Source organism: Leptodactylus fuscus, chromosome 1 (genome assembly GCF_031893055.1).
Source record: "Leptodactylus fuscus isolate aLepFus1 chromosome 1, aLepFus1.hap2, whole genome shotgun sequence".
Lineage (NCBI taxonomy): Eukaryota > Metazoa > Chordata > Amphibia > Anura > Leptodactylidae > Leptodactylus > Leptodactylus fuscus.
In genome coordinates, this window is record NC_134265.1 from 313,267,534 (window position 1) to 313,291,319 (window position 23,786).

Sequence of the window (23,786 nt, forward strand, 5' to 3'; positions counted from 1 at the left end):
GGTCAACTATACAGCGCACTTTGCACAAATAGAAGCTGTATGGGAGAGTGATGAGAAAGAAGCCGTTTCTGCACGTACGCCACAAATAGAGTTGCCTGAGGTATGAAAAAGCACATTTGGACAAGGCAGCTTCATTTAGGAAACAAAAATTGAGTTGTTTGGTTATAAAAAAAAAGGCGTTATGCATGGCGTCCAAAAAGAAACAGCATTCCAAGAAAAACACATGCTACCCACTGTAAAATTTGGTGGAGGTTCCATCATGCTTTGGGGCTGTGTGGCCAATGCCGGCATCGGGAATCTTGTTAAAGTTGAGAGTCGCATGGATTCCACTCAGTATCAGCAGATTCTTGAGAATAATGTTCAAGAATCAGTGACGAAGTTGAAGTTACGCCGGGGATGGATATTTCAGCAAGACAATGATCCAAAACACCGCTCCAAATCCTCAGGCATTCATGCAGAGGAACAATTACAATGTTCTGGAATGGCCATCCCAGTCCCCAGACCTGAATATCATTGAACATCTGTGGGATGATTTGAAGCGGGCTGTCCATGCTCGGCGACCATCTAATTTAACTGAACTTGAATTGTTTGTCCAAAATACCTTTATCCAGGATCCAGGAACTGATTAAAAGCTACAGGAAGCGACTAGAGGCTGTTATCTTTGCAAAAGGAGAATCTACTAAATATTAATGTCACTTTTCTGTTGAGGTGCCCATACTTTTGCACCGGTCAAATTTTGGTTTAATGCATATTGCACATTTTCTGTTAGTACAATAAACCTCATTTCAATCCTGAAATATTACTGTGTCCATCAGTTATTAGATATATCAAACTGAAATGGCTGTTGCAAATACCAAAATATTTAGAACTAAAAATGATTAAGATTAATAGGGGTGCCCAAACTTTTTCATAGGACTGTACATGATGCCCATTTTTACTATGTTGATCTCTGCACATGCACAATACGGAGCTGGAATAGACTTTATACATTTTCTTCCTTTTAAAGGAAACCTGTCACCAAGTAGAAAATGCTGAATAAAATGTGTCATTTCATTCTTGCTGTTCCCCTGGATAATTTGGTGTTTTTCTTTTTAAAATCCATCAACCCATTCAAAAGATATGGCCCCTGGAAGGTTATATGTGAGTTAGCGCTGATTCTCCGTGTGGGCGGGAACCTTTTACTTTCTCTTAGAAAACATCACGCCCACATGGAGAATCAGAGCTAGATTATATATAATCTTCCACCAGACATATCTTCTGAAGGGGTGGATGGATTTTAAAAAGAAAAACACCAAATTGTCCAGAGGAACGACAAGAATCAAATTATGCTAGTTGTTCAGCATTTTCTACTTGGTCACAGGTCCCCATTAAGGCTAAGACTCCACATTGCGGAAACACAACGTTTTTTGTTGCAGATTTTGCTGTGGTTTTTTGAGCCAAAGTCAAGAGTGAATTTGAAAGAAGGGAAATTGTCTACGTGCCCCCTTTATATTTTTCATTCCTTTTCAAGCCACTCCTGACTTTGGCTCAAAAAGCTGCAGCAAAAAACAACCCGGATCCTCACCCTAAAGAGGGTTTCCTGTGATTAGAAATTATTTTTGACAGTGTTGAGAATATATATTAACCTCTTGGTGATCCTTCGCTAGTCTAGTTTTGGCCCTTTTGGTCTTTATTACTTTGTGTGCCATTGTTGCCTGGAAAGAGTAGTGGGGACTCTCACAGTTCTAGAACCGTAGCTTTGGGGGTCAGGAAGAGACAAGTAAAATGTATATATATTACAATCTTGGATGCATTAAATATATTTTTATTCACTGTAAAGCCCCATCAAGAAAAAATATCCTCTTTCAGTGTTGAGCTTTTAGCAAATGGATATGACCTTGCCTTCAGGACATTTAGAAATGACCTGTTGTAAAAGAAGATTAGATTGGTTATTTTGCCCATGGCTCCATTATTCTAGAATTGTGATACGCCTGCTGGGAAGACTCCTTGCCTACCTAATGATAACATCAAGGTTTCATGGTTAGACAAGACCGCTCATCGGAACTGTACATGGAGTAGTAAACAACTCTGAGTAGTAAAGATATGTCAAGTGATAAATGTCCTGCTTAAACCACAAGCCGTAAGAGCGGATGTTGTGGACGTTGCTTGCATTTGAGAAATTTCCAAGAAAAACAAATAATTATTTAGGAATTGACCATTAAAACATACTACATGTTATTATAGTCGACAGTTTCTTATCAATGAAGGCATAACCTCTTCCTCCTGGCACCAGTGCAAACTTTTTAAAAATGACCCCCGCTATGGGGTTGTCTATTGTAGTCCAGTTTCAAGGGAATAATGATACTAAATTTTAAATGTATGATAGATAAGATCAGTAAGAGCACGAAGTCCTGACTCACAGTTTGCCAAAATAAAACAGCTGTTGTTTCACTTTTTTAGTTGGGGCCTCATCTCGGGGCACTCTTGGAAGGATCATCTTTATGTAGCACCAGCCGTATTTGCACCTCTGACAAAACACTTATGGCACTGCCATCACTTCGTGAAGACTAAGATAAAGACTAAGACCTTACTTTCTTGAGGAGATAAGCACAACAGATATCTGAGTAACAGCATTCCCCATTGAGAAGACATGCATACTTAGACAAAATACACAACTTTTGGCCAAATACTTACTCAGCTTATACTCATACTCACTTATCTAATGTGTATTACCTGCCTCAAAAGCTTCAACTATTGTAGGACTGGTGAAATCCCAAATATACCCAATGGGTCTGCCACTTTGTGTTCATTATTCATATCTGCTGAAGTTCTTATTGCTTATCTACCAGAGGAGTGTACCTTGCTAATTTGAGTTGGTGGATTATTCAGCTCATGTACAGGACATTTTAGGACAGGTATGTAATAATGCTGAAAGTAAGAATGCTTTCAGAAATAAAAGGGTTAATAGTTTATTTTTGTTTATCACAAAATGCAATCTAAATGAGCAAAAGAGAAAACTAAATCACATGAATATTTGGTGTGACCGTCCTTTGCCGTCCATTAATTCTTTCAGGTATACTTAAATATATTTTTTGAAGGAACTCGACAAGAAGGTTATTCCCGCCATCTTGGAGAACTAAGCATAGATCTTCTGTAGATTGGCTTGCTCCAATACTTCTGTATCTTCATGTAATCCCAGACAGACTGGATGATGTTCAGATCAGGGCTCTGTGGGGGCCGGATCATCACTTCCAGGACTCCTCCTCCAAAGAGCAGTCACACCATTATTGATACAATTTAGATTTCTCTTATATTCCACAAAAATAGACTATCATAAGATTTCTGAAAATATTCTTATTTTGAATCATTTTTTCCCACATCTCCCTAAAACTTTTGCGCGGTGCTTGCCTTTTGATACTTTTAGTAGGAAGCCTGTTTTTTGTTGAATTCCCTTTAAATGTTTCTCCTTGTCTCTCTGTCTTTGTAGCTCCTTGGCGATGGCCCTGAGCTGTTACATTCTGCATTACATTGATTTAGATGGACGTGTGTCCTTTATTAAATTTACTACTGTATATTACTGCCTTTAAAAAGGTTTTCTTGATCATTTTTCACGTAAAGACAATGATTTAGCGGTCACTGGAGGTAAATGTTCTTTTCTGCTGAGCACCACGTCTACCTATAATTCATTATTATGTCTTCAATACAAGCTGAGATTTGTCATTATAATGCATATGCAGGCAGTCCGGTAGCTGTGAACATTTCCAAAAATAACGTGGGTCACATTTCCTGTTTATGATGGATGATGTGGGGTCAGCCAGCACAGATTTGTTTATAAGTGGAAGAGCGGTCAATGGGACGATAGACAAATGTGCACCAATACTATTCTAGACTAGAGATTTAGGATGCTAAAAATGTCATAAAATAAGATACGGGGCATTTTCCAGTAAAAAATACTTATTAGTGGGCGCAATCTATATGCACGCAGAAGTTAAACCTAAGGCAAGGAAAATACTCAATATGGGCAATGGATCTGGGGCAGAGCCACGCTGCAATCTTTTATATATTGGGGAAAAATATTTTTGCCCCCCTGGGTACATGCACAGTCCAGTCATATTAATGTGACCACCGCCTACTTTTGACGTCAACGTTAAATAACCAATTGCAGAAGGCACATGTCATCAGACGTCTGGGTGCACTCATCATTGTGGAAGGCACGATGGATCAACACAAGTATGCATCTATCCTTGCGGACCATGTTCACCCCTACATGCGAATTGTTTTTTCTCAGGATGATGGCATCTACCAGCAGGACAATGCGACGTGTCATAAAGCTCGCAGTGTATGTGCGTGGTTCGAGGAGCACCAGGATGAGTTTTACCATACTCCCTTGGCCAGCAAATTCCCTTGACTTGAACCCAATCTGTGGGACCACCTCGATGGAGTTGTTCACGCTATGGATGCTCAACCGCGTAACCCACCATAACTGGCCACGGCACTGGAGTCGACATGGCTCAACATCCCAGTGAACATCATCACAACATCCCCTCTCTTCCTCGCAGCGATCCGCTCTACCAAAGGTGGTTATTCTGGATTTTGACAAGTGGTCACATTAATGTGACTGGACTGTGTGTATGAAAAAAAAGCAATGGTGCCGCACACTCACAAATTTAGAAAGTGTGGTGCAGACGTCAAAGGGGTCCTTCGACCCCACAATCAGATTAATCAAAAAATGTTGTCGCACACACAGGTTTTGTTGCCAAAAAAGAGTAATAAATTTATTTACAACACCGTGTACATCATTTGTTGTGCCTTTGGACATAGGGATCGCAGTAATATGAAAAAGACTGATAGATCACAATAGTTGACGTTTCGGTCATATAGACCAGGGGTCCTCAAACTTTTTAAACAGTGGGCCGGAGGCAGAGCAAATCGCACAGACATCGGGAGCGGTGCCCTCCAATAGGTAAAGTGAAGTGCTCTCCATGGCCTGGCCCGAGCTCCTCAGGAACTTCATTATAAATGCACGCCTGCCGTCGTTGTCGCTGGGGCCAGACAGAAGTGCTTGGTGGGCCGCATGTGGCCCTCGGGCCGCAGTTTGAGGACCTCTGATATAGACCTTCATCTGAACTGATCTATAGTGTGAATACAAGGCATGTAGGATGCATCCCTATGTCCAAAGGCACAACAAATGATGTACACGGTGTTGTAAATAAATTTATTACTCTTTTTTGGCAAGAAAACCTGTGTGTGCGACAACATTTTTTGATTGGACTGTGTATATGACTGTCTACTAATACGTAGCCTAAAGTCCAGGATTGTGCCTAGTAGTGCTGTAAAGGTCTTCAAGAATAGAGTATGCGATCTCGTATGTATCTGTTGCAACCTGATAGTTCCTTTCAACTAAGAATTGGTAATAAAAGTCTAAACTAGTTAAAGCCTTCTCTCTTGTGTTACTTACTGCATGGCTACGTGCTTTCCTGTTTAGATGAAGGTACCTAATAGGATATTACAGCAAGTTTCTGCCAAGTGCTAAGAAGCACGTCCTTTACTGAGTTTGGCAAGCTATTGTACATTTATCTTAATATTTTCTTTATTTAGTCCTGAACATATCACTTGAGATTTTGAGTAAGAAAACCCCTTGGAAGTTAAAACAGTTCACCCCTTCTATTTTATACTAAACTTAGTACTAATATAAAGTCTTCCTTTTTGCCTTCTTTACTCTAGTTGATATGGCAGCCCTCTTTATCCCATAGTAGTCACATAATTTCTTCCCCTCTTTTCCCCAGTAGTCACAGCATCCACCTTTCCTTCTTCCAATAGGATTCTTTCCAACTCACCCTTCTCTGTGGCCACAGTAAGGTCTCTACTAGCCCCTCTACATATCCATACCTGTGGATTCTTTTGCTGGCAGGATGTAATGTACACATGTAGTAAAGTTTAATTTGAATTAGACGTAAGGCTTAGTGTCAGCAGTTTTAGTACATTAAGTGTTGAGTTAAACTTTGCTACATCTATAGAATATCCCGCTGCTGTTGCTGAGTGTAAGATTTTGGTACTGACTAGAGATGAGCGAACAGTGTTCTATCGAACACATGTTCGATCGGATATCAGGGTGTTCGCTATGTTCGAATCGAATCGAACACCGCGTGGTAAAGTGCGCCAAAATTCGATTCCCCTCCCACCTTCCCTGGCGCCTTTTTTGCACCAATAACAGCGCAGGGGAGGTGGGACAGGAACTACGACACCGGGGGCATTGAAAAAAATTGGAAAAAGTCATTGGCTGCCGAAATCAGGTGACCTCCATTTTAGACGAATAGTGGATTTCAAATCCGGGTCATATGAGAATGTGAACTTTGTGACTATGAGACAGGGATAGCTGTACAGGCAGGGATAGCTAGGGATAACCTTTATTTAGGGGGGAATGTTATTAAAAATAACTTTTTGGGGCTCTATCGGGTGTGTAATTGTGATTTTTGTGAGATAAACTTTTTCCCATAGGGATGCATTGGCCAGCGCTGATTGGCCAGAGTACGGAACTCGACCAATCAGCGCTGGCTCTGCTGGAGGAGGCGGAGTCTAAGATCGCTCCACACCAGTCTCCATTCAGGTCCGACCTTAGACTCCGCCTCCTCCAGCAGAGCCAGCGCTGATTGGCTGAATTCCGTACTCTGGCCAATCAGCACTGGCTAATGCATTGTATTGGCGTGATGAAGCAGTGCTGAATGTGTGTGCTTAGCACACACATTCAGCTCTACTTCATCGGGCTAATAGAATGCATTGGCCAATCAGCGCTGGCCAATGCATTCTATTAGCTTGATGAAGCAGAGTGTGCACAAGGGTTCAAGCGCACCCTCGGCTCTGATGTAGCAGAGCCGAGGCTGCACAAGGGTTCAAGCGCACCCTCGGCTCTGATGTAGCAGAGCCGAGGGTGCACTTGAACCCTTGTGCAGCCTCGGCTCTGCTACATCAGAGCCGAGGGTGCGCTTGAACCCTTGTGCACCCTCGGCTCTGCTACATCAGAGCCGAGGGTGCGCTTGAACCCTTGTGCACACTCTGCTTCATCAAGCTAATAGAATGCATTGGCCAGCGCTGATTGGCCAATGCATTCTATTAGCCCGATGAAGTAGAGCTGAATGTGTGTGCTAAGCACACACATTCAGCACTGCTTCATCACGCCAATACAATGCATTAGCCAGTGCTGATTGGCCAGAGTACGGAATTCGGCCAATCAGCGATGGCTCTGCTGGAGGAGGCGGAGTCTAAGGTCGGACCTGAATGGAGACTGGTGTGGAGCGATCTTAGACTCCGCCTCCTCCAGCAGCGCCAGCGCTGATTGGTCGAGTTCCGTACTCTGGCCAATCAGCGCTGGCCAATGCATTCTATTAGCCCGATGAAGTAGAGCTGAATGTGTGTGCTTAGCACACACATTCAGCTCTACTTCATCGGGCTAATAGAATGCATTGGCCAATCAGCGCTGGCCAATGCATTCTATTAGCGTGAACTGAGTTTGCACAGGGGTTCTAGTGCACCCTCGGCTCTGCTACATCAGATTGCTACATCTGATGTAGCAGTGCCGAGTGTGCATCAGATGTGTAGTTGAGCAAAACTGACTCAGCACTGCTAAGTCTCTGCATTCGCATAGGAATGCATTGGCCAGCCTTCGGCCAATCAGCGCTGGCTCTGCCGGAGGAGGCGGAGTCTAAGGTCGGACCTGAATGGAGACTGGTGTGGAGCGATCTTAGACTCCGCCTCCTCCAGCAGAGCCAGCGCTGATTGGTCGAGTTCCGTACTCTGGCCAATCAGCACTGGCCAATGCATTTCTATGGGGAAAAGTTAGCTTGCGAAAATCGCAAACTGACAGGGATTTCCATGAAATAAAGTGACTTTTATGCCCCCAGACATGCTTCCCCTGCTGTCCCAGTGTCATTCCAGGGTGTTGGTATCATTTCCTGGGGTGTCATAGTGGACTTGGTGACCCTCCAGACACGAATTTGGGTTTCCCCCTTAACGAGTATATGTTCCCCATAGACTATAATGGGGTTCGAAACCCATTCGAACACTCGAACAGTGAGCGGCTGTTCGAATCGAATTTCGAACCTCGAACATTTTAGTGTTCGCTCATCTCTAGTACTGACCACTAATTCTATCCAATGGGTGCGGCTTTAAACTGCTTTTGTCCCATTGATATTAACAAGGCACAATGGTGTGATTGTGCTTTTACTAGACACATCACTACTCTCAACCGCTGTTGAGTGACTCAAGCAGATACAGACTAAGGGTGCTCTGGAGTGCAGGCTGAGGGTGCCCTAGAGGAGCTGTGCAGGCTGAGGGTGCCCTGGATGTGCAGGCAGAGGGAGATCTAGAGGTGCAGGCAGAGGGTGCCCTGGAGGTGCAGGCAGAGGGTGCCCTGGAGGTGCAGACTGAGGGTGCCCTGGAGGTGCAGGCTGAGGGTGCCCTGGAGGTACAGGCTGAGAATGCCCTGGAGATACAGGCTGAGGGAACCCTGGAGCTGCAGGTTGAGGGTGCCCTGGAGGTGCAGGCTGAGGGAGCCCTGGAGGTGCTTGCAGGGCCGGCTCCAGGTTTTTATGGGCCCTTGGGCGACAGAGCCTCAGTGGGCCCCCTTGTAAAGGAGGCGGGGGAGTCGAGTCACTGTGCATCGCAGATGAAGCGAGTGACGTCATGCAGGAGTGTGGCGTCACCAACGCCATACCTCCCAATTTTTAAAGAGAAGAAAGAGGGGTAAAATGTGCGGCTCTGCGCGCCGCGGCAAATTTGGCTCCACCCACTTTTGTTGATTCCACCCATTCTCATTCATTTATCATGTGCTCCCACACAGTATAATCCTCCTACAGTCACCCGTAAATTATATGCCCCCCCTCCATCTCTCCCCTAGTTTCATATACACCCTTCCTTTGCCCCCAGTTTCATGTCCCCCCCTCCATCTCTGTCCCCAGTTTCATCACGTTCTCCCCCTTCATCTGCCCAGTTTCATGTCCCCCGTCTCTGCCCCAGTGTCATGCTGTTCTCTCCCCACCCCCTTCATCTGCCCCAGTGTCATGCCGTTCCCCCTCCCCTTGATTTGCCCCCCAGTTTTATTGGGCCCCCTCCATCTTTGTCCCCAGTTTCATGCCGTTCTCTCCCCACCACCTTCATGTTCTCCAGTGTCATGCCGTTCCCCCCCTCCCCTTCATTTGCCCCCCAGTTTCATGGGCCCCCTTCATTATGTTCCACCTTTATATTTAATACAAAACAAACACTTACACTCACCTTCCATCACTCACCTTCCATCGATCCCCCGACGCTCCTCTCTCCAGTCACATACGCGATTAAAGCAGGAGCTGTGAGTTCAGCTCCTGCTTAGCTGCGGCCCGGCTTGCGTGTGTAGGCGTGATGACGTCATCGCGCCTACACACGCAAGCCGGGCCGGAGCTTTAAAGTAGGAGCTGAACTCACAGCTCCTGCTTTAATCGCGTATGTATTCCAGCTCATCGGCGGACGGACGCCGATGAGCTGAAATCGTGACAGGCAAGTGCCGGGGGGCCCCCAGAGGCTCTGTGGGCCCCGGCACTTGCCCGACTATGCCGTGCGCTGACGCCGGCCCTGGGTGCTTGCTGAGGGTGCCCTGGAGGTGCAGGCTGATGGTGCTCTGAAACTAAATACTGAAGTTCCCTTAGAGCTGCAGGCTTGAATTGGTGACATAACTATTTCTTCATATGTCTGCCACTGCCAATATTTTGCAAGTTCTCATGTAGCGTAGAATATGAAACCTGGTTTCATTTCACTAGCATTTTTCTTCAATTATGATGTCTATATTTAGATATTTGATAAAGCTGTGTATAACACTATAATCTTCTATCTACTAAGATGGGGAAAAAAACAAATATATTACAAAATCTGTGCACTAAGTTTAGAAAAACAAATCTCCCCCCCCCCCCAGTTAACCAAGCACCCACGCTGTCGCTTTTACAGCAGGACACCAGACAACCATTGCGAAACTAAAATGTCAACAAAAGGAAATAAATAGTGTCTGCTGGTTACTTTTAGCCAATAGTTCTGGTTTTATGTGCCGAAAACCTCATTTTACGCATGGACTGACCGTGGAGTATCGGCACACACGGCTGAGGATTGTGTTACTTCCATCATTACAAGTGCTGACATTTAGAGTTCAAGGGTCATTCAGAACCGCGAACAACCTGTAAACTGCGAGCTTTGAGACAAACCAATTTGGCTTCTAAACCTGAATCCAGTCTTTTAGAGGGTGATTCACTTCCTATAGTCATACAGGGATTTAGGCGAATGTATTTGTTTCTTTTTGGAAGAAGTAAAGTCAAGACTTTGTACTCTTTTTTTAAACATCCTGTTGCTATTGGGGTCTCTTGAACCTATTAAACAGATACAATACAGCTGTAAATTTATACTGTCCCCATAGCAATGGTGAGCAACAACAGAAAAACTAGATCACACTTTAGTGCTACATTGCAGCTTGTCAGTACTAAGGTTTCTACGAGTGACTGTATATCTTATAAGTAAAATATGAATATTAAACATAGTTTATTACTGTAGCTCATAATTTAATTTAGTATATTAATATGTATATATGTTTTCGTATATATTTTTTAATGGTCACTGACCTTTCAGTCTCATTCAATAGAGGTAGTAATTCTGGACTAAAATACTAAAATTCCTGAAAAGTCTTTGTAAAGTTCCTGCCACTTGGCTCCATTTTTACACATTGGGTGTTCACTCCCTGTTACTAGGTAATTTCTGTCTTTAGGAATCTGCATGCTGAAGAAGTAGCCCATTGAGTATGTGTTTGTGGGGAAGGGGGGCAGTCCTCTCTTCACAACCTGTATATGTTTACACACAGCTTTTCCTGCCTGTACACTGCACAGAAAAGAGCTTGCAGCTTATTACAATTCCCATTGCATGTAAAGATAAGTCAATCTACTTCTGTCTACCATTGACTAGGATTTTAGTGATAGACAGCAATCAGCTTCCCAGATTGTGCTCAGATTTCTCTTTCTGGTCAGAGAGCTTTTCAGCTGCATCATAACATGTATTTGCAGTCCATTGTCCCTGGATCTCCTATAGTGTGGTCATTTGGACTTTTCTTAGCTATTATCTTGCTGTTTTAAAGTTACTCCTGGTAGAATTTCATGTAAGGAAACCAGTAGTAGTAGTAGTAATGAACAGGGGAGGCGACATATTGCTCTTTATTGTACATAACCCTATCCTCAGTGAAATGTAAAATGTGCTGTAGCCATAATGCGGCTATTAGCAGAATTAACACTGATAGGATACCACTTATGAAGGCTTATACAGTCATAGAACAGACTGTCCAGCAAGATCTACACATAGTTCAACTTTTCATAAAAAATTCCTATAATAGACATGCCTACGTAATATCTGTTGTGGTTTTGTTGCTTGCTGCCAGACCTTGATTTAAATTTTTGTGCTCACATATTTATATGATAGTTTATTATACTACTGTATATACTCGAATATAAGCCGAGACCCCTAATTTTACCACAAAAAACTGGGAAAACTTATTGACTCGAGTATAAGCCTAGGGGGGAATCCACCATTGCAGATAAAAAGTCTGGTCATGTGCATTGCAGCTTAGTAACTCCATGGGGATCATAGTAATAGTAGTTAACCCCATCATGTCCCTCACATTAACCCCCTGTGTACCTCACATAAGAGTTACTGATATGTGGAACATATGGAGGTAATAATTAGGTATCTTCTTAATTAAGGTCCTTCATTAGTACCCTCATGTGTCTCACATATTAGTAACCCTTATATGGGGCACACAGGGGTTAATATGAGGGACATGATGGGGTTAACTGTTATTAATGTGAGGCACATGGAGTTACTGAAACTAAATTAATAACCCCAAATGCCTGACAGTAATAGGCAGAGTAACTAAAGGAAGGTCCCTGTGTGTCACGTTACTGCTGCTTCCTCTCCTCCATACAACAGACATCTTCCATAAGACACAATGAGTCCTGGCCACTCATCTGCAGGGTAAATGTTGCATCCTAGTGTGCTAAAGGACCTCTGATGACGTCATGACCATGTGATCGGACAACGGTGTGGGCGGAGCTACTAGGATTTAAACTCAACCTTATCTGCAGATGTTACATACCAGTGGCTACAGGACCTTTGATGACATCACAGTCATGTGACCTCATGACGAGCCAATCACAGAGCAGTAGCACTAAAGGACCTCCCCCTTCCAGGTCCTTCCAGTTTTCTGTGCCCCGTGGATCCTAACTCGTGTATAAGCCGAGGAGAGCTTTTTCAGCATGAAAATTGTGCTGCAAAACTCGGCTCATACTCGAGTGTATACGGTATCTACTAATATCGGCAAGACTCCATAAAAAATAAGAATATTATTCTGTGCTAATACTACGCTTCTCCTCTGAAAATTTCTATACAAAAGTGTGCAGGGACACAACTCCGCTTGGTAACACCCAGTTGTCAGTTCTTTTATAACTTTCTAGTAGGAATAACAGAGGAACAGCACAACACCGAGAATGCTCCAGAATTGTTGTATTATAGGGAATACAAGCATTTACTAATACAGGACAGGTGACTGATCTTCTTTGAACTGGATGGATTATAGTTAATTTAAAATTATTTTTATTTTATAATACTTTTACCTTTTCACCTCATTATATTCGGTTTGGTGTTCTCTGAATTGTAACATATATATCTCATCCAAAATATTTGTCAGTCCAGCCTTATTTTTTAATAAATACTTACAAGTCCCCTATGTTATAGTCTGTGTATGAGTTGGATGAGCTCTGTATTAAAAAACTGTTCTGGGTGGAGTGTTGTTGGCTGGGACATTGTAACTCTCATGTCGAGCATCTATATCTGGTCAATAGTTCCTAGCTTCCTGTTAGCTCTCCTCGGCCACCAGGGTGTGGTTTGTAATATTCTATTAGTTAATGATTTTCCAATAAAGTGTTATTTATTTTATTACACTTTTTCTGTTTGCTGAAAATATTGCGAGTAAATCTATTCTTTAAAAGTACACTAACAGTTTAGAAAAAGAAACACGGCCAGCACATCCAAGTGTTATACATTGGTCTGTACTTCTTAGCAACCTCTACAAAAATGAACATGAGGTTCGTAGTTACATTTTGATCAAGATGTGAAAGCCCAGCAGCCACTTTATGGCGACCTGTGCACAGGGTGTCCCTACTCTATTAAGGGGAAGCACCGCAGCACAGTGTTGACAGAGAGTAGTCCAACAGCCTCCCACTAACAGGCTGCACCCTTAAGCTCTGGCCGAACCACCCACAGCACAGCACTACAGTAATGGCAGCCACCACGCAGCAGCATTACCTGCTATGAACCGTGGGATTATTTTTGTACCGTGAGCATAGATCAGGGTAAGTACAATTGAAAAAAGACATATGTCCATGAAGTTCAATGATTCTACACATTTCCATAAGCAGCAATGCTATTTTTTCTCTAAAAGGGTATCTAATCCTTTTTTGAAGCTGTCAGCTGTGACTGCTGTGACCAGCTCCTGGGTAGGCTATTCCACAGTGAAGAAGCCTTTTTCAGCTCTTGAGATTAAACTTTTTTCTGCAAATGAAGGGAGCACCCACTTGTCTTTTACATGGAACAGCTTTTCCCCATATTTCTTGTATGGGCCACATATATTCATACAGGTTTATCATATCTCCTATTAAACGCCTCTTCTTCAGACTAAACAGATTTAACTCCTTTAGGGGGCATTCACACTACGTTTCATGAAGCTTATTCTGAACGTAAAACACGTTCAGAATAAGCGGCGTATAAAGCAGCTCCATTCATTTCTATGGGAGCCGGCATACTAGCGCTCCCCATAGAAATGAATGGGCTGCTTCTTTCACTGCGAGCAGTCCCATTGAAGTGAATGGGAAGTGCCGGCGTATACAGCTCGGCATGAGCAGAGCTTGCAGTATACGCCGGCACTTCCCATTCACTTCAATGGGACTGCTCGCAGTGAAAGAAGCAGCCCATTCATTTCTATGGGGAGCGCTCGTATGCCGGCTCCCATAGAAATGAATGGAGCTGCTTTATACGCCGCTTATTCTGAACGTGTTTTACGTTCAGAATAAGCTTCAGGAAACGTAGTGTGAATGCCCCCTTAGGCTGAGGCCTCACTTTGCAGAAACGCAGCTTTTTTTTGTTGCGTTTTTTTGAGCCAAAGCCAAGAATGGCTACAAAAGAAATGGCCCTCCATTGAACCTTTTCCAACTCTAGGACATCCTTTCTATGAACCGGTACCTGGATGTGCCGTGCAGATTTTCTTTCTAATATTTTGGTATTCTTTGAAAGTAGCTAATAACACAATGATATTGGCAAAAGCTATAGTGACCAGCATGATAGATTTTGGGGACTTTCCATTTAGCATCCCCAAAAAAATTTAAACGAAAATTTGAAGGTTATATGAAAAAAAACTATGCATACATGAGTACAAGAATAATATGTGCCCCCTTGTTATCTAAATGAGTGTAAATGTGGGACCTTCAGGGTAGGTGGGTTACTAGGTAAATCAGGCAGACGGACATACCAGCTCACAATAGACGTTTTCTTAGTATCGGTTCACACAGTCCGCCAATTCACAAATTCAGCATAAAGATAATTCAAACAGCTTGTTTTAGCACGAAGGCACAAAATCAAGTAAAGTAAATTGTGCTCAATTCAGGAAACAAAGAAAATAATTCCCAGAGTTTTTCTCACCAGTACACCAGGTGATTTTGGGTTCTTTTCCTCCATATACACCGGGCAGTGTGTTCAACAGGCTTTCCATACAAGAGATGGCCACATCCACTTTGCTTGGGTAGCCTCATCTCTTTAATAGTCGAACACTTGGGTCACCTACCAAACCAGGACTGGAATACAGGTTTGAGTCTACAACATCTCCTAAATCCCAGACCCATAATACAGCCAGTCACCCTGTAGATACCAGCCTTCTCAGTAGTAGGTACCTGCCATCTACAATATTTCCCTCTGCCTGTCTACAATAGAAATGAAGCAAATTTGCAAAGAAAACAAATAGGTGCAAAGATATACAAAGTCTAATGTCCAACAACAAAGTAATGGATGGGAATTTCATGACAGTGCCAACAATCCTTGTACATTGGTGCCTCCATAGCTAAGACATTGCTGTTTTTATCAATATGTAAATGAGCTGAGGCCCTGGGAAGATGGAACATAAAGCGAAAAAACCTTGGTAGACAACGGGATGCCCGATACAGGTCAGTATGTTTTGTTTCCATGTTACACCTTCCCCAGGCCCTCTGTTAGTCACCCAGTTCCTGGACAACCCCTTTAAATGCTTACTGCCAGGTTTCCCTAAAAACTACAGCTGATACCCTTTAGTTATTTTTTTTAGAATTTAATCCAAAAGTTTCATTCCATTTTGATCTATCTTTTGGGACATTCATTCTTCAGGTTTTTTTTTTTTTTCAGTTTATTTTTTCTGCTTAACAAAAAAAAAAAAAAAAAATCCGCCATCATAGAGGGTAATATAGTTGTCATCGTGCGATTCATGTAACAGCAGTACAAGCTGCTCGTACATGCAGTGTGATATTTATTTGTGTATTGACCGACACAAATAGAAATCTAGGAAGCCACAGATATGAAGATATTTCTCTCCCTCTGGATATTGAGGTTTGGCTATGGCTTATTTTGGCTTCCATTTACTGCAAGTTGATGGAAATGTTAACATTGTTTTCTCCCTCCAAGTATGAGTGATGTCTGTTATAGTCATGAAATAACAAGCAGCGTGTCTCCTTGTCTGCCGTACCGCAAGACCTCAACCTTTTGTCACTATGTTTTGATGCAAAGTAAAAACTCTCCGTCAGCCGCATGGATAATGGCAAAACCATCAGCTCAGAATTAGCAAGTGATCTGCAGAAATGTGGGATTTTCAGTAAGAGCAGACTATTTATTACCTATAATAGTTTTACTATAGGCTGGATTCAGTATTTTAGGCCTAAGGCATTGATCATCTACAACATGACTTTGTAATGTGAGTACAGCCGGAAAGTGAATACTCTTGTGCAAGTTTATGGAGATGATCAACAACTTAATAAATGCCTTAAATATGCCAGGAAACCTCCCCTGACAGATCTGTCAAATATTCATATTCTTCATGAAATATCAGTTCTATCAATCATTATGTCTAGTCACATTTTAACGGACTGCCAAAAATAAGACTTGTCCTACGGTTGGCCATTTTCACGATGTGTAAATACACTCTAGGCTATGAGGATATACCTAGATTATGTAAACCCAAATAAATAAACCACATAGATCACAAAATACAATATAATAGCTGATAAATAGGGGTTTGGATATAGGTTTTCTATATGTTGGTTTGGGTGTGGCCCAATTGTACTTCTAATTTGAGGAAATTTGGTTAAAATATCAAGTCTGCAAAGGATCTGTGACAATGGATGCCCCATGGGTGACATCCATGTGCATTCCGTTGTGCCCCCATAGACGTCAATACATAATGGAATGCATTCAGATGTCAGTACAAGTGTATCCCACTGCAAAACTCAGCCCCACATCAAAAGCATGCTCGGTCATATGCATGGGGTCTAATTCTCACTTGTTTCAGAACTGGTGTATGGAGACTTCTTTCATTCAGTAGCATCAGCAAGTAGGACAATTACTGAAAAGCAATAATATGAATAAAGCACTTGCAGTAAGATAGAAAACTTACTGGTATCTGCAGCAGTCTCCGTCTACATGATTCTCTCCTCTCTAAAGGTATGTCTACATGACGGCTTTTGGAGAGCATTTTGAGGTGGTCGGAGGACAATACCCTGCAGGTTAGAATCACCTATAGATATTGATATGTATCATTTTAAGCTCTTTACTGGGTAGTTGCTTTAATATATATTAATATATATTCTGATTATATCCATCCAATGGAGCCCATTTGACCCAATACATGGGTCATTTTCCCTTACAATTATAATGAATTTTCATTTTGGATCAGGAGACTTTTCAGAACTAGAATATTCATCATAACAAATATTACAGATGATCTAAAATCTTTGGACATAAATCTGCTGGAACGTCGTAATGTGATGTGTTTTGTATGTATCCAAATAACTATCCTGGCCAGTAAGCTCTGATGTCTGTGAGTATATAGTGTAGTAACAGTGAGACGTGAGCCATGTAGAAGCCCTGGGTTACTCCAGGATAGGACTAACACTCTTTGTAGTGGGTACTTCTCTCTTTCCATTATACAGGATTCCATGATGTATTCTGACTTTTGTTTAGTAAAGAAAATCTGTTTAATATTGTCTCTTGTTTTTCTCTGCTGCCGATCCATATGCTTGTTTTTTCCATGTCGGGTCTGGTTTCACTTGTCTTTATTGGATGCAGGTTTTGCAGAGTATACTGTTCTCCATGTTATTTTTATACTTGCCACCTCTGTCCTAAAGTGACTTTGCACATTTGGAGGGAAACAATAAATATACCTATCCACACTTATAGATTAAAGAGAAGCTTTGTGAAATGGATGGATAAATTATCTGCGAATGTCTGATGTCCTGTCTGTGGTCAAGGGGAATACTAGTAGTTATTAATACAGACATGCCAGGAGATATGGCAAGCCCTCTTTAAAGTGAATATGTCATCATAATGAATGAAATTTACTTTATTAACAAATTTTGTCTCCTTTCTGTGAAATCCTGCATTTTTTCACTCTTCCTCTTGCTTCTGGATTGAGAGCTGTCCCTACCTCTCTCTGAATGTTACTGTGTATGGTGTATAAGTATTCAGGACTGAGTAAAATATAGAGAAAATAAGGGTGGGGAAGGTCATGTCAATCCATTATATCTCAGATATACAAAACTTGCTTCCTGGTGTCATATAAAAGGGGAGATTTTTTTTTTTTCACGACACTAAAGTTATAGTACTATCTATATTATTTCCAGAGATATCACTGGTTGAAAACATGGTTGGAATTAGGATTTTTATATCTAAAACAGCCGCAAATAAATATTCTAATCACTACTGTGTTTTTAATCAGTGATATAATTTACATAGCACCGGAACAAAGAAAATAATCTCTTCATTCATATGACCCCCAAAGCAGGTTTGTACATTTTATAATGTTTGATATCTTGAGGGTGCATTCACACAATGTCTTTTGGCTCGTAATTTGGCACGTATACGATCCACGCTCCCATTGAAATCAATGGGAGCGTATACGGCCTGCAAAAGCTCCCGCGGCGTCTACGTGCCAAATTACAAGCCAAAAGACATCGTGTGAATGCACCCTGAGGGTTAGTTCACACGTAAATAACGTGGCTTATTTTGGCACCGGAAAAAAAAGCTTCCTAATTAGGAAGCTTTTTTTGGACCTTGCTAAGCTTTTTTTGAAGCTTTTTTTTTTTTTGTAAAAACAGCTTTAAAAAAAAACCAGGCTGTTCTCCCCTCCTGTAAAGTGAATGGGCTGAAAAAACTGTGTCACGTTTTTTTTCCGAGCGTTTTTTCTTAAAAAAAGGTGTTGCTTATTTTTTCAAAAAACTGCGCGGAAAAAAACACGCGTTTTTTGCCTCCAATTCACTTCTATTGCTTTCTTCAGGCGGAAAACGCCTGAAGAAAGGTCAGGCCGCTTCTTTTTCTCTGCTAGCAGAAAAAAAAAGCTAGCGGTCTACATGGACCACTGTTGTAAAGGGGCTGATTTTGAAGTGAAATCCGCTGTCAAAATCAGCCTCTTTGCCCCTGTGTGAACTAGCCCTTTCTGTTTGAAGAGAGCCTCCCCTCATTTTTTTTTAAAATGTAGATTGTGAGCCCCATACAGGGATCACAATGTACATTTTTTCCCTATCAGTATGTATTTGTAGAATGGGAGGAAATCCATGCAAACATGTGGAGAACATACAAACTCCTTGCAGATGGTATTCCTGGTAGGATTTGAACCCAGGACTCCAGCGCTGCAAGGCTGCAGTGCTAACCACTGAGCCACCGTGTTGCCCCTGCCTACCCTCATTTTCTCTACATGTTACACAGCCCTGTATTGACAGCCTATATTCCATACACAGTAACATTCAGTGAGAGGCAGGACACAGCTCTCAATACAGAAGCAAGGGGAAGAGTGAAACAATCAGGATTTCACAGAAATTTGTTAATTAAATATATTACAAAATTTATTTCTGACAAATACTGCCAGAAAATCAAAAGTTGTCCAAAAGTTTGTTATGTATGTTGTAGTTATGTTTTAAATATATTTTTTAAACTCTTCTCGAATCAGGCATTTTTCGATTTTTGTTTTTGCATTCCGAAACCCATAACTTTTTTATTTTTCTGCTCACTGAGCCATATGAGGGTTTAATGTTTGTGGGACAATTTTTACGTTTTGGTACCATTTAATATTCAGTATGATGTACTGGGAAGCTGATAAAAACTTCAGAGTGAGGTGTAATTGGAGAAAACTGTGTTTGGATATGAAATGAATAGAGGAATTGTGAGGTTTTTTAAGGCAGATTTTACTTTGTGTGAACATGACCTTGGAGGGTTTGTCCATATATTCTTTTATTAATTAACTCCTCAGGATAGGTCATCAATAGAAGTTCAGTGGGATCAGCTGTTGGAGGTAGCAGTGACCTCTTCACTGTTTAGATTGAACGCCATTTGTTTCGTGGTGGCTGCTATGTTTTATGGAAAAGTGAATGGGACTAGCGGGGAAGTAACTTTCTCCTTCTGTGCTTTGTGGTCCAGCTGACGGGCTCATTCATATAGTGATTGTCTAACTACCTTCTCCATACAGTACTGACTGTCAGTCACTTAATAGGCCCGTCCACTGGACCCTTAAAGGGATTCTACCATTAAACTACCTTTTTTTCTAATGAACACGTCGGAATAGCCTTAAGAAAGGCTATTCATCTCCTACCAATAGGAGGAGATGCCGTTCCGTAGAAATACCGGGTTTAACCGGTATGCAAATGAGCTCTCCGCAGCAATGAGGGCAGGCCCCAGCGCTGAAAGGCCGATGAGCGCATCCCCATTGCTGCCCGAGAGCTCTTTCCTGCGCCGCCTCCTTGTTCTGCAGCAACTCCGCCTCTTCTGGCTTCTCTTGCTCTTGTAGTTCTATAGAGGAGCATAGAGAGGCCACCCCAAAATGGCTGCCGGCCGGCTCCTCTATTGAACTGCAAGAGTGGCTACCCAAAAATGGCCGGCGGCCATTTTTGGGTAGCCGTTCTTGCTGTTCAATACAGGAGCCGGCCGGCGACCATTTTGGGGTAGCCGCTCTTGCAGTTCAATACAGGAGCTGGCCAGCGGCCATTTTGGGGTGGCCTCTCTATGCTCCTCTATAGAACTACAAGAGCAAGAGAAGCCAGAAGAGGCGGAATTGCTGCAGAACAAGGAGGTGGTGCAGGAAAGAGCTCTCGGGCAGCAATGGGGGATGTGCTCATTGGCCTTTCAGCGCTGGGGCCCGCCCTCATTGCTGCGGAGAGCTAATTTGCATACCGGTTAAAACCGGTATTTCTAGGGAACGGCGCGGCGGAGACCACGTCTAAAGGTAGGAGACGAATAGCCTTTCTTAAGGCTATTCCGACGTGTTCATTAGAAAAAAAGGTAGTTTAATGGTAGAATCCCTTTAAGCACAGAAGGAGGAGAAACTTCAATAAGTAACAGATTAAGTTATGTTCATCCTTCCATCATTATAGCCCATTGGTCTCATCCATCATAGGATGACAGCAACGGACATTGACGGTAGTAGAGTAATGGACACAGATGGAGCCCCCTCTGTGTCTGTTCCTATTGACTATAGTTTGAACAGTGTGATAGAAACTTTCTTCCATTATGTTTCTTTATTTTTGTAATGGAAGAAAAAGTCCTGCATACACGATTTTCACTTCTGTCAGAGGTGAATGTAAACGGACACCAGTCGGAGAGGGCTATATCTGAATTTGTCTTTTAATATTTGTTGCTCCTATCCTGTGCTAGGCATTAAATAACAGTAGTGTGACCGCACCCTTATATTGTATATTAATCTGATCTCCTCCTGCTCTATAATATGCCACCTGGAAGGTTTGTTCACATGGAGTAAAGTTGCGCTGATTCTGGCACATGCACTGGAACTTGCATAAGAATCAGCGCTGAAAAAACGCCTCCCATTGACTTCAATGGGTTCTATTTTCTGTGCGGAACCCATTGAAATCAATGGGAGGCTTTTTTCCCATTGATTTCAATGGGTTCTGCACGGAAAACAACCCATTGAAGTCAATGGGAGGCTTTTTTTTAGCGCTAATTCTTACGTGAGTGATCGTGCCAGAATCAGCGCCACTTTACTCCGTGTGAATGGTCCCTTAGATCAGGCTGCATATTCCTAGTGGTCGGTGTCCACTGAGCATGCCTCTTAGTCCTCACAAAGGACTATACAGTGCCCAGGACTCTACATCAGTCCACAGGGAGACTTTGAGGTTTCAGCCACATTAATTGCCTTAATCCTTCTCCTGTCTGCAGCCATAGGATCATGGGAAATGTAGTCTAGCCAGAGCTGGGAATGTAAAAGCTATCTATAAACTATTAGAACATTTTACTTGTACGTTCTGGCTTCTAAATGAAATCTTGTTAAATGTATTTTCCTACTCATCGGTAAAGATCAGCCTGAAGTCATTATCATATTTCATATTCCGCTCGCAGGTCTCACGACAGGCGTGATTATGGAGTATGCAAACGCTAATATTTTATAAACAAATCGTCCTAGTACAAAACAGAGGATTGCGTGACTTGTATGTATCCATCGCGCCAGCAGCATGCCTTATGTGTGGAGCTGGGACCCCTCTACCAAACGCCTTCCTCTGGAATCAATTATCGGGTCACACAGAGTGTAATCCTCTTGTCTGCGCATTGATCACATTCTCAAATAATTTACTTGTAAGACGATGGAATTGCTATTAATTGCCGCACTTTTCTTTTTTCTGGAACATTTTAAAGTGTGTTTTATAGCAGGGAATTATTACATAAATGCAAAGTGTTATTTACTCGCATGAAACTTTCCATCTCTTTGTCATACAGAGTACATAAAATGGCAGTCAGCTGTGCAACCATGGGGGCTCATATGGCATTCATTCACGTATCCAGCATGTAACGCAGATGAAAATTTATGTTAAGGAATGTTAAGCATAGAAAATATGAAAAAAATAATAATAATAAAAAAATTTCCAGCAGTTCTCTGCTCTCGATATCATCTGAACATTGCATCTGAGAAATGTATAAAGAATTATTATATACCAGTTCTCTTGTAAACCTTTTACATAGTAGGTGGTTTCTGGCAGTCAATGGGAAAACTGGATGTGTAAATCCTGTACACTCCGCCAGCTGAGTATAATCGTGTTACAGACATGATCATGCTTAAAGGGGTTGTCCAGTTTCAGACATATTGAGAATATAGAGAGACAAATGTTACTGTTTGTACAAGGAAAAGTTATACAGTTATTCAATATATCCATTTCTTCATGGTTTATTCGATCTGTGCTTGTTATTCTTCGTTCACGTTCACTGGATAAGATTCAGGCCATGATCATGTGATATACGGTCCATGGTCATGTGATATACGGTCATTGGTCATGTGATATACAGTCCATGGTCATGTGATATACGGTCATTGGTCATGTGATATACAGTCCATGGTCATGTGGACCGTATATCACATGACCATGGACTGTATATCACATGACCATGGACTGTATATCACATGACCATGGACTGAATCTTATCCACTGAACGTGAACGAAGAATAACAAGCACAGATCTAATAACGCATCACAGTTCTTCCCACAGCGCTTTGCACAGAAAGTTTGCTGAGATTTCCTCTGCAGACTTTCTTCTTCAATTATACCTGTAGGGAAACTGTGTTTCCCTGTATAAATGATATGCTGTGATTTCCGAAACCGCGATGGTGTTGAAAATCACAGCGTGTCCTTTCTGCATATTTTACCGCTGTATGGATATGGAATTCAATAGATTCCCTTCCGCTACTCAGTGACTGTAAAACGCTGCGTTTCTTTCCACTGCAGTCAAACTGTGATGTTTACGCCACGTGGGCCCCTGGCCTTACGTGGAATCTGTCAGGTCCATATTTACTTCAAAACCAATAACCGCACCATTTAGACGTCTATCATGGGAGCAAAATCATATCTTTTTCTTGAAGGTGTGTCTGAAACTCACTTATTTTCAATGTTCAGTTGTAATCTCAAATTGGAATTATAGGTATTAGTTACCTGATATTTATTTTCCTAGGTGCGTCTTATTAACTCCCTCCCATGACTCCAGAGCTTCCATCTGTGGCTACAGCTTAGCTACAGTGCTGAAAAGGGTCTGTGGTAGTCTGAGACACACCCCCATCACATGATTGGTCAAGGCTGTTGCTCTGCCTCTCCCTGTGTAGTTCTGCCACCATAGATTGACTGCTGTATATAAGCACAGGTATTACAAGCTCTGCAGTAAGTCAGTGCATGAAGTGGCGATTCTTATTACTGTAATGTAAAATGTTTATAATGTACAGTTTAGCAAAAAATGAATATCAAGTAAGTGCTGCATACCATATACTGAAGTGAATAAGCTTTTGTAGAGAAAAGTTTGACAAATCCCTTTAAGTAAGTGAGTTTATCTTATTTACTGACCTTGTATGTATAAGAATCTTGTGATGCTTTCTGTTAAACTGCAATCTATATAACTTGCCCTAAAATCTATAAACTGCACAAACCTATCAACTGAATGCTCAGATTGATCCTTGTTATAGCTCAAACCTGGCCACGTCACCCCTA

The 23,786-nt window shown here is 42.0% G+C and overlaps 1 protein-coding gene across 1 annotated transcript in view; it reads left to right on the forward strand.

Moving 5' to 3' along the window:
• SCFD2 (sec1 family domain containing 2) overlaps nucleotides 1–23,786 on the forward strand; it is a 378,807-nt gene that overhangs the window by 111,048 nt on the left and 243,973 nt on the right. The window lies entirely within an intron of this gene.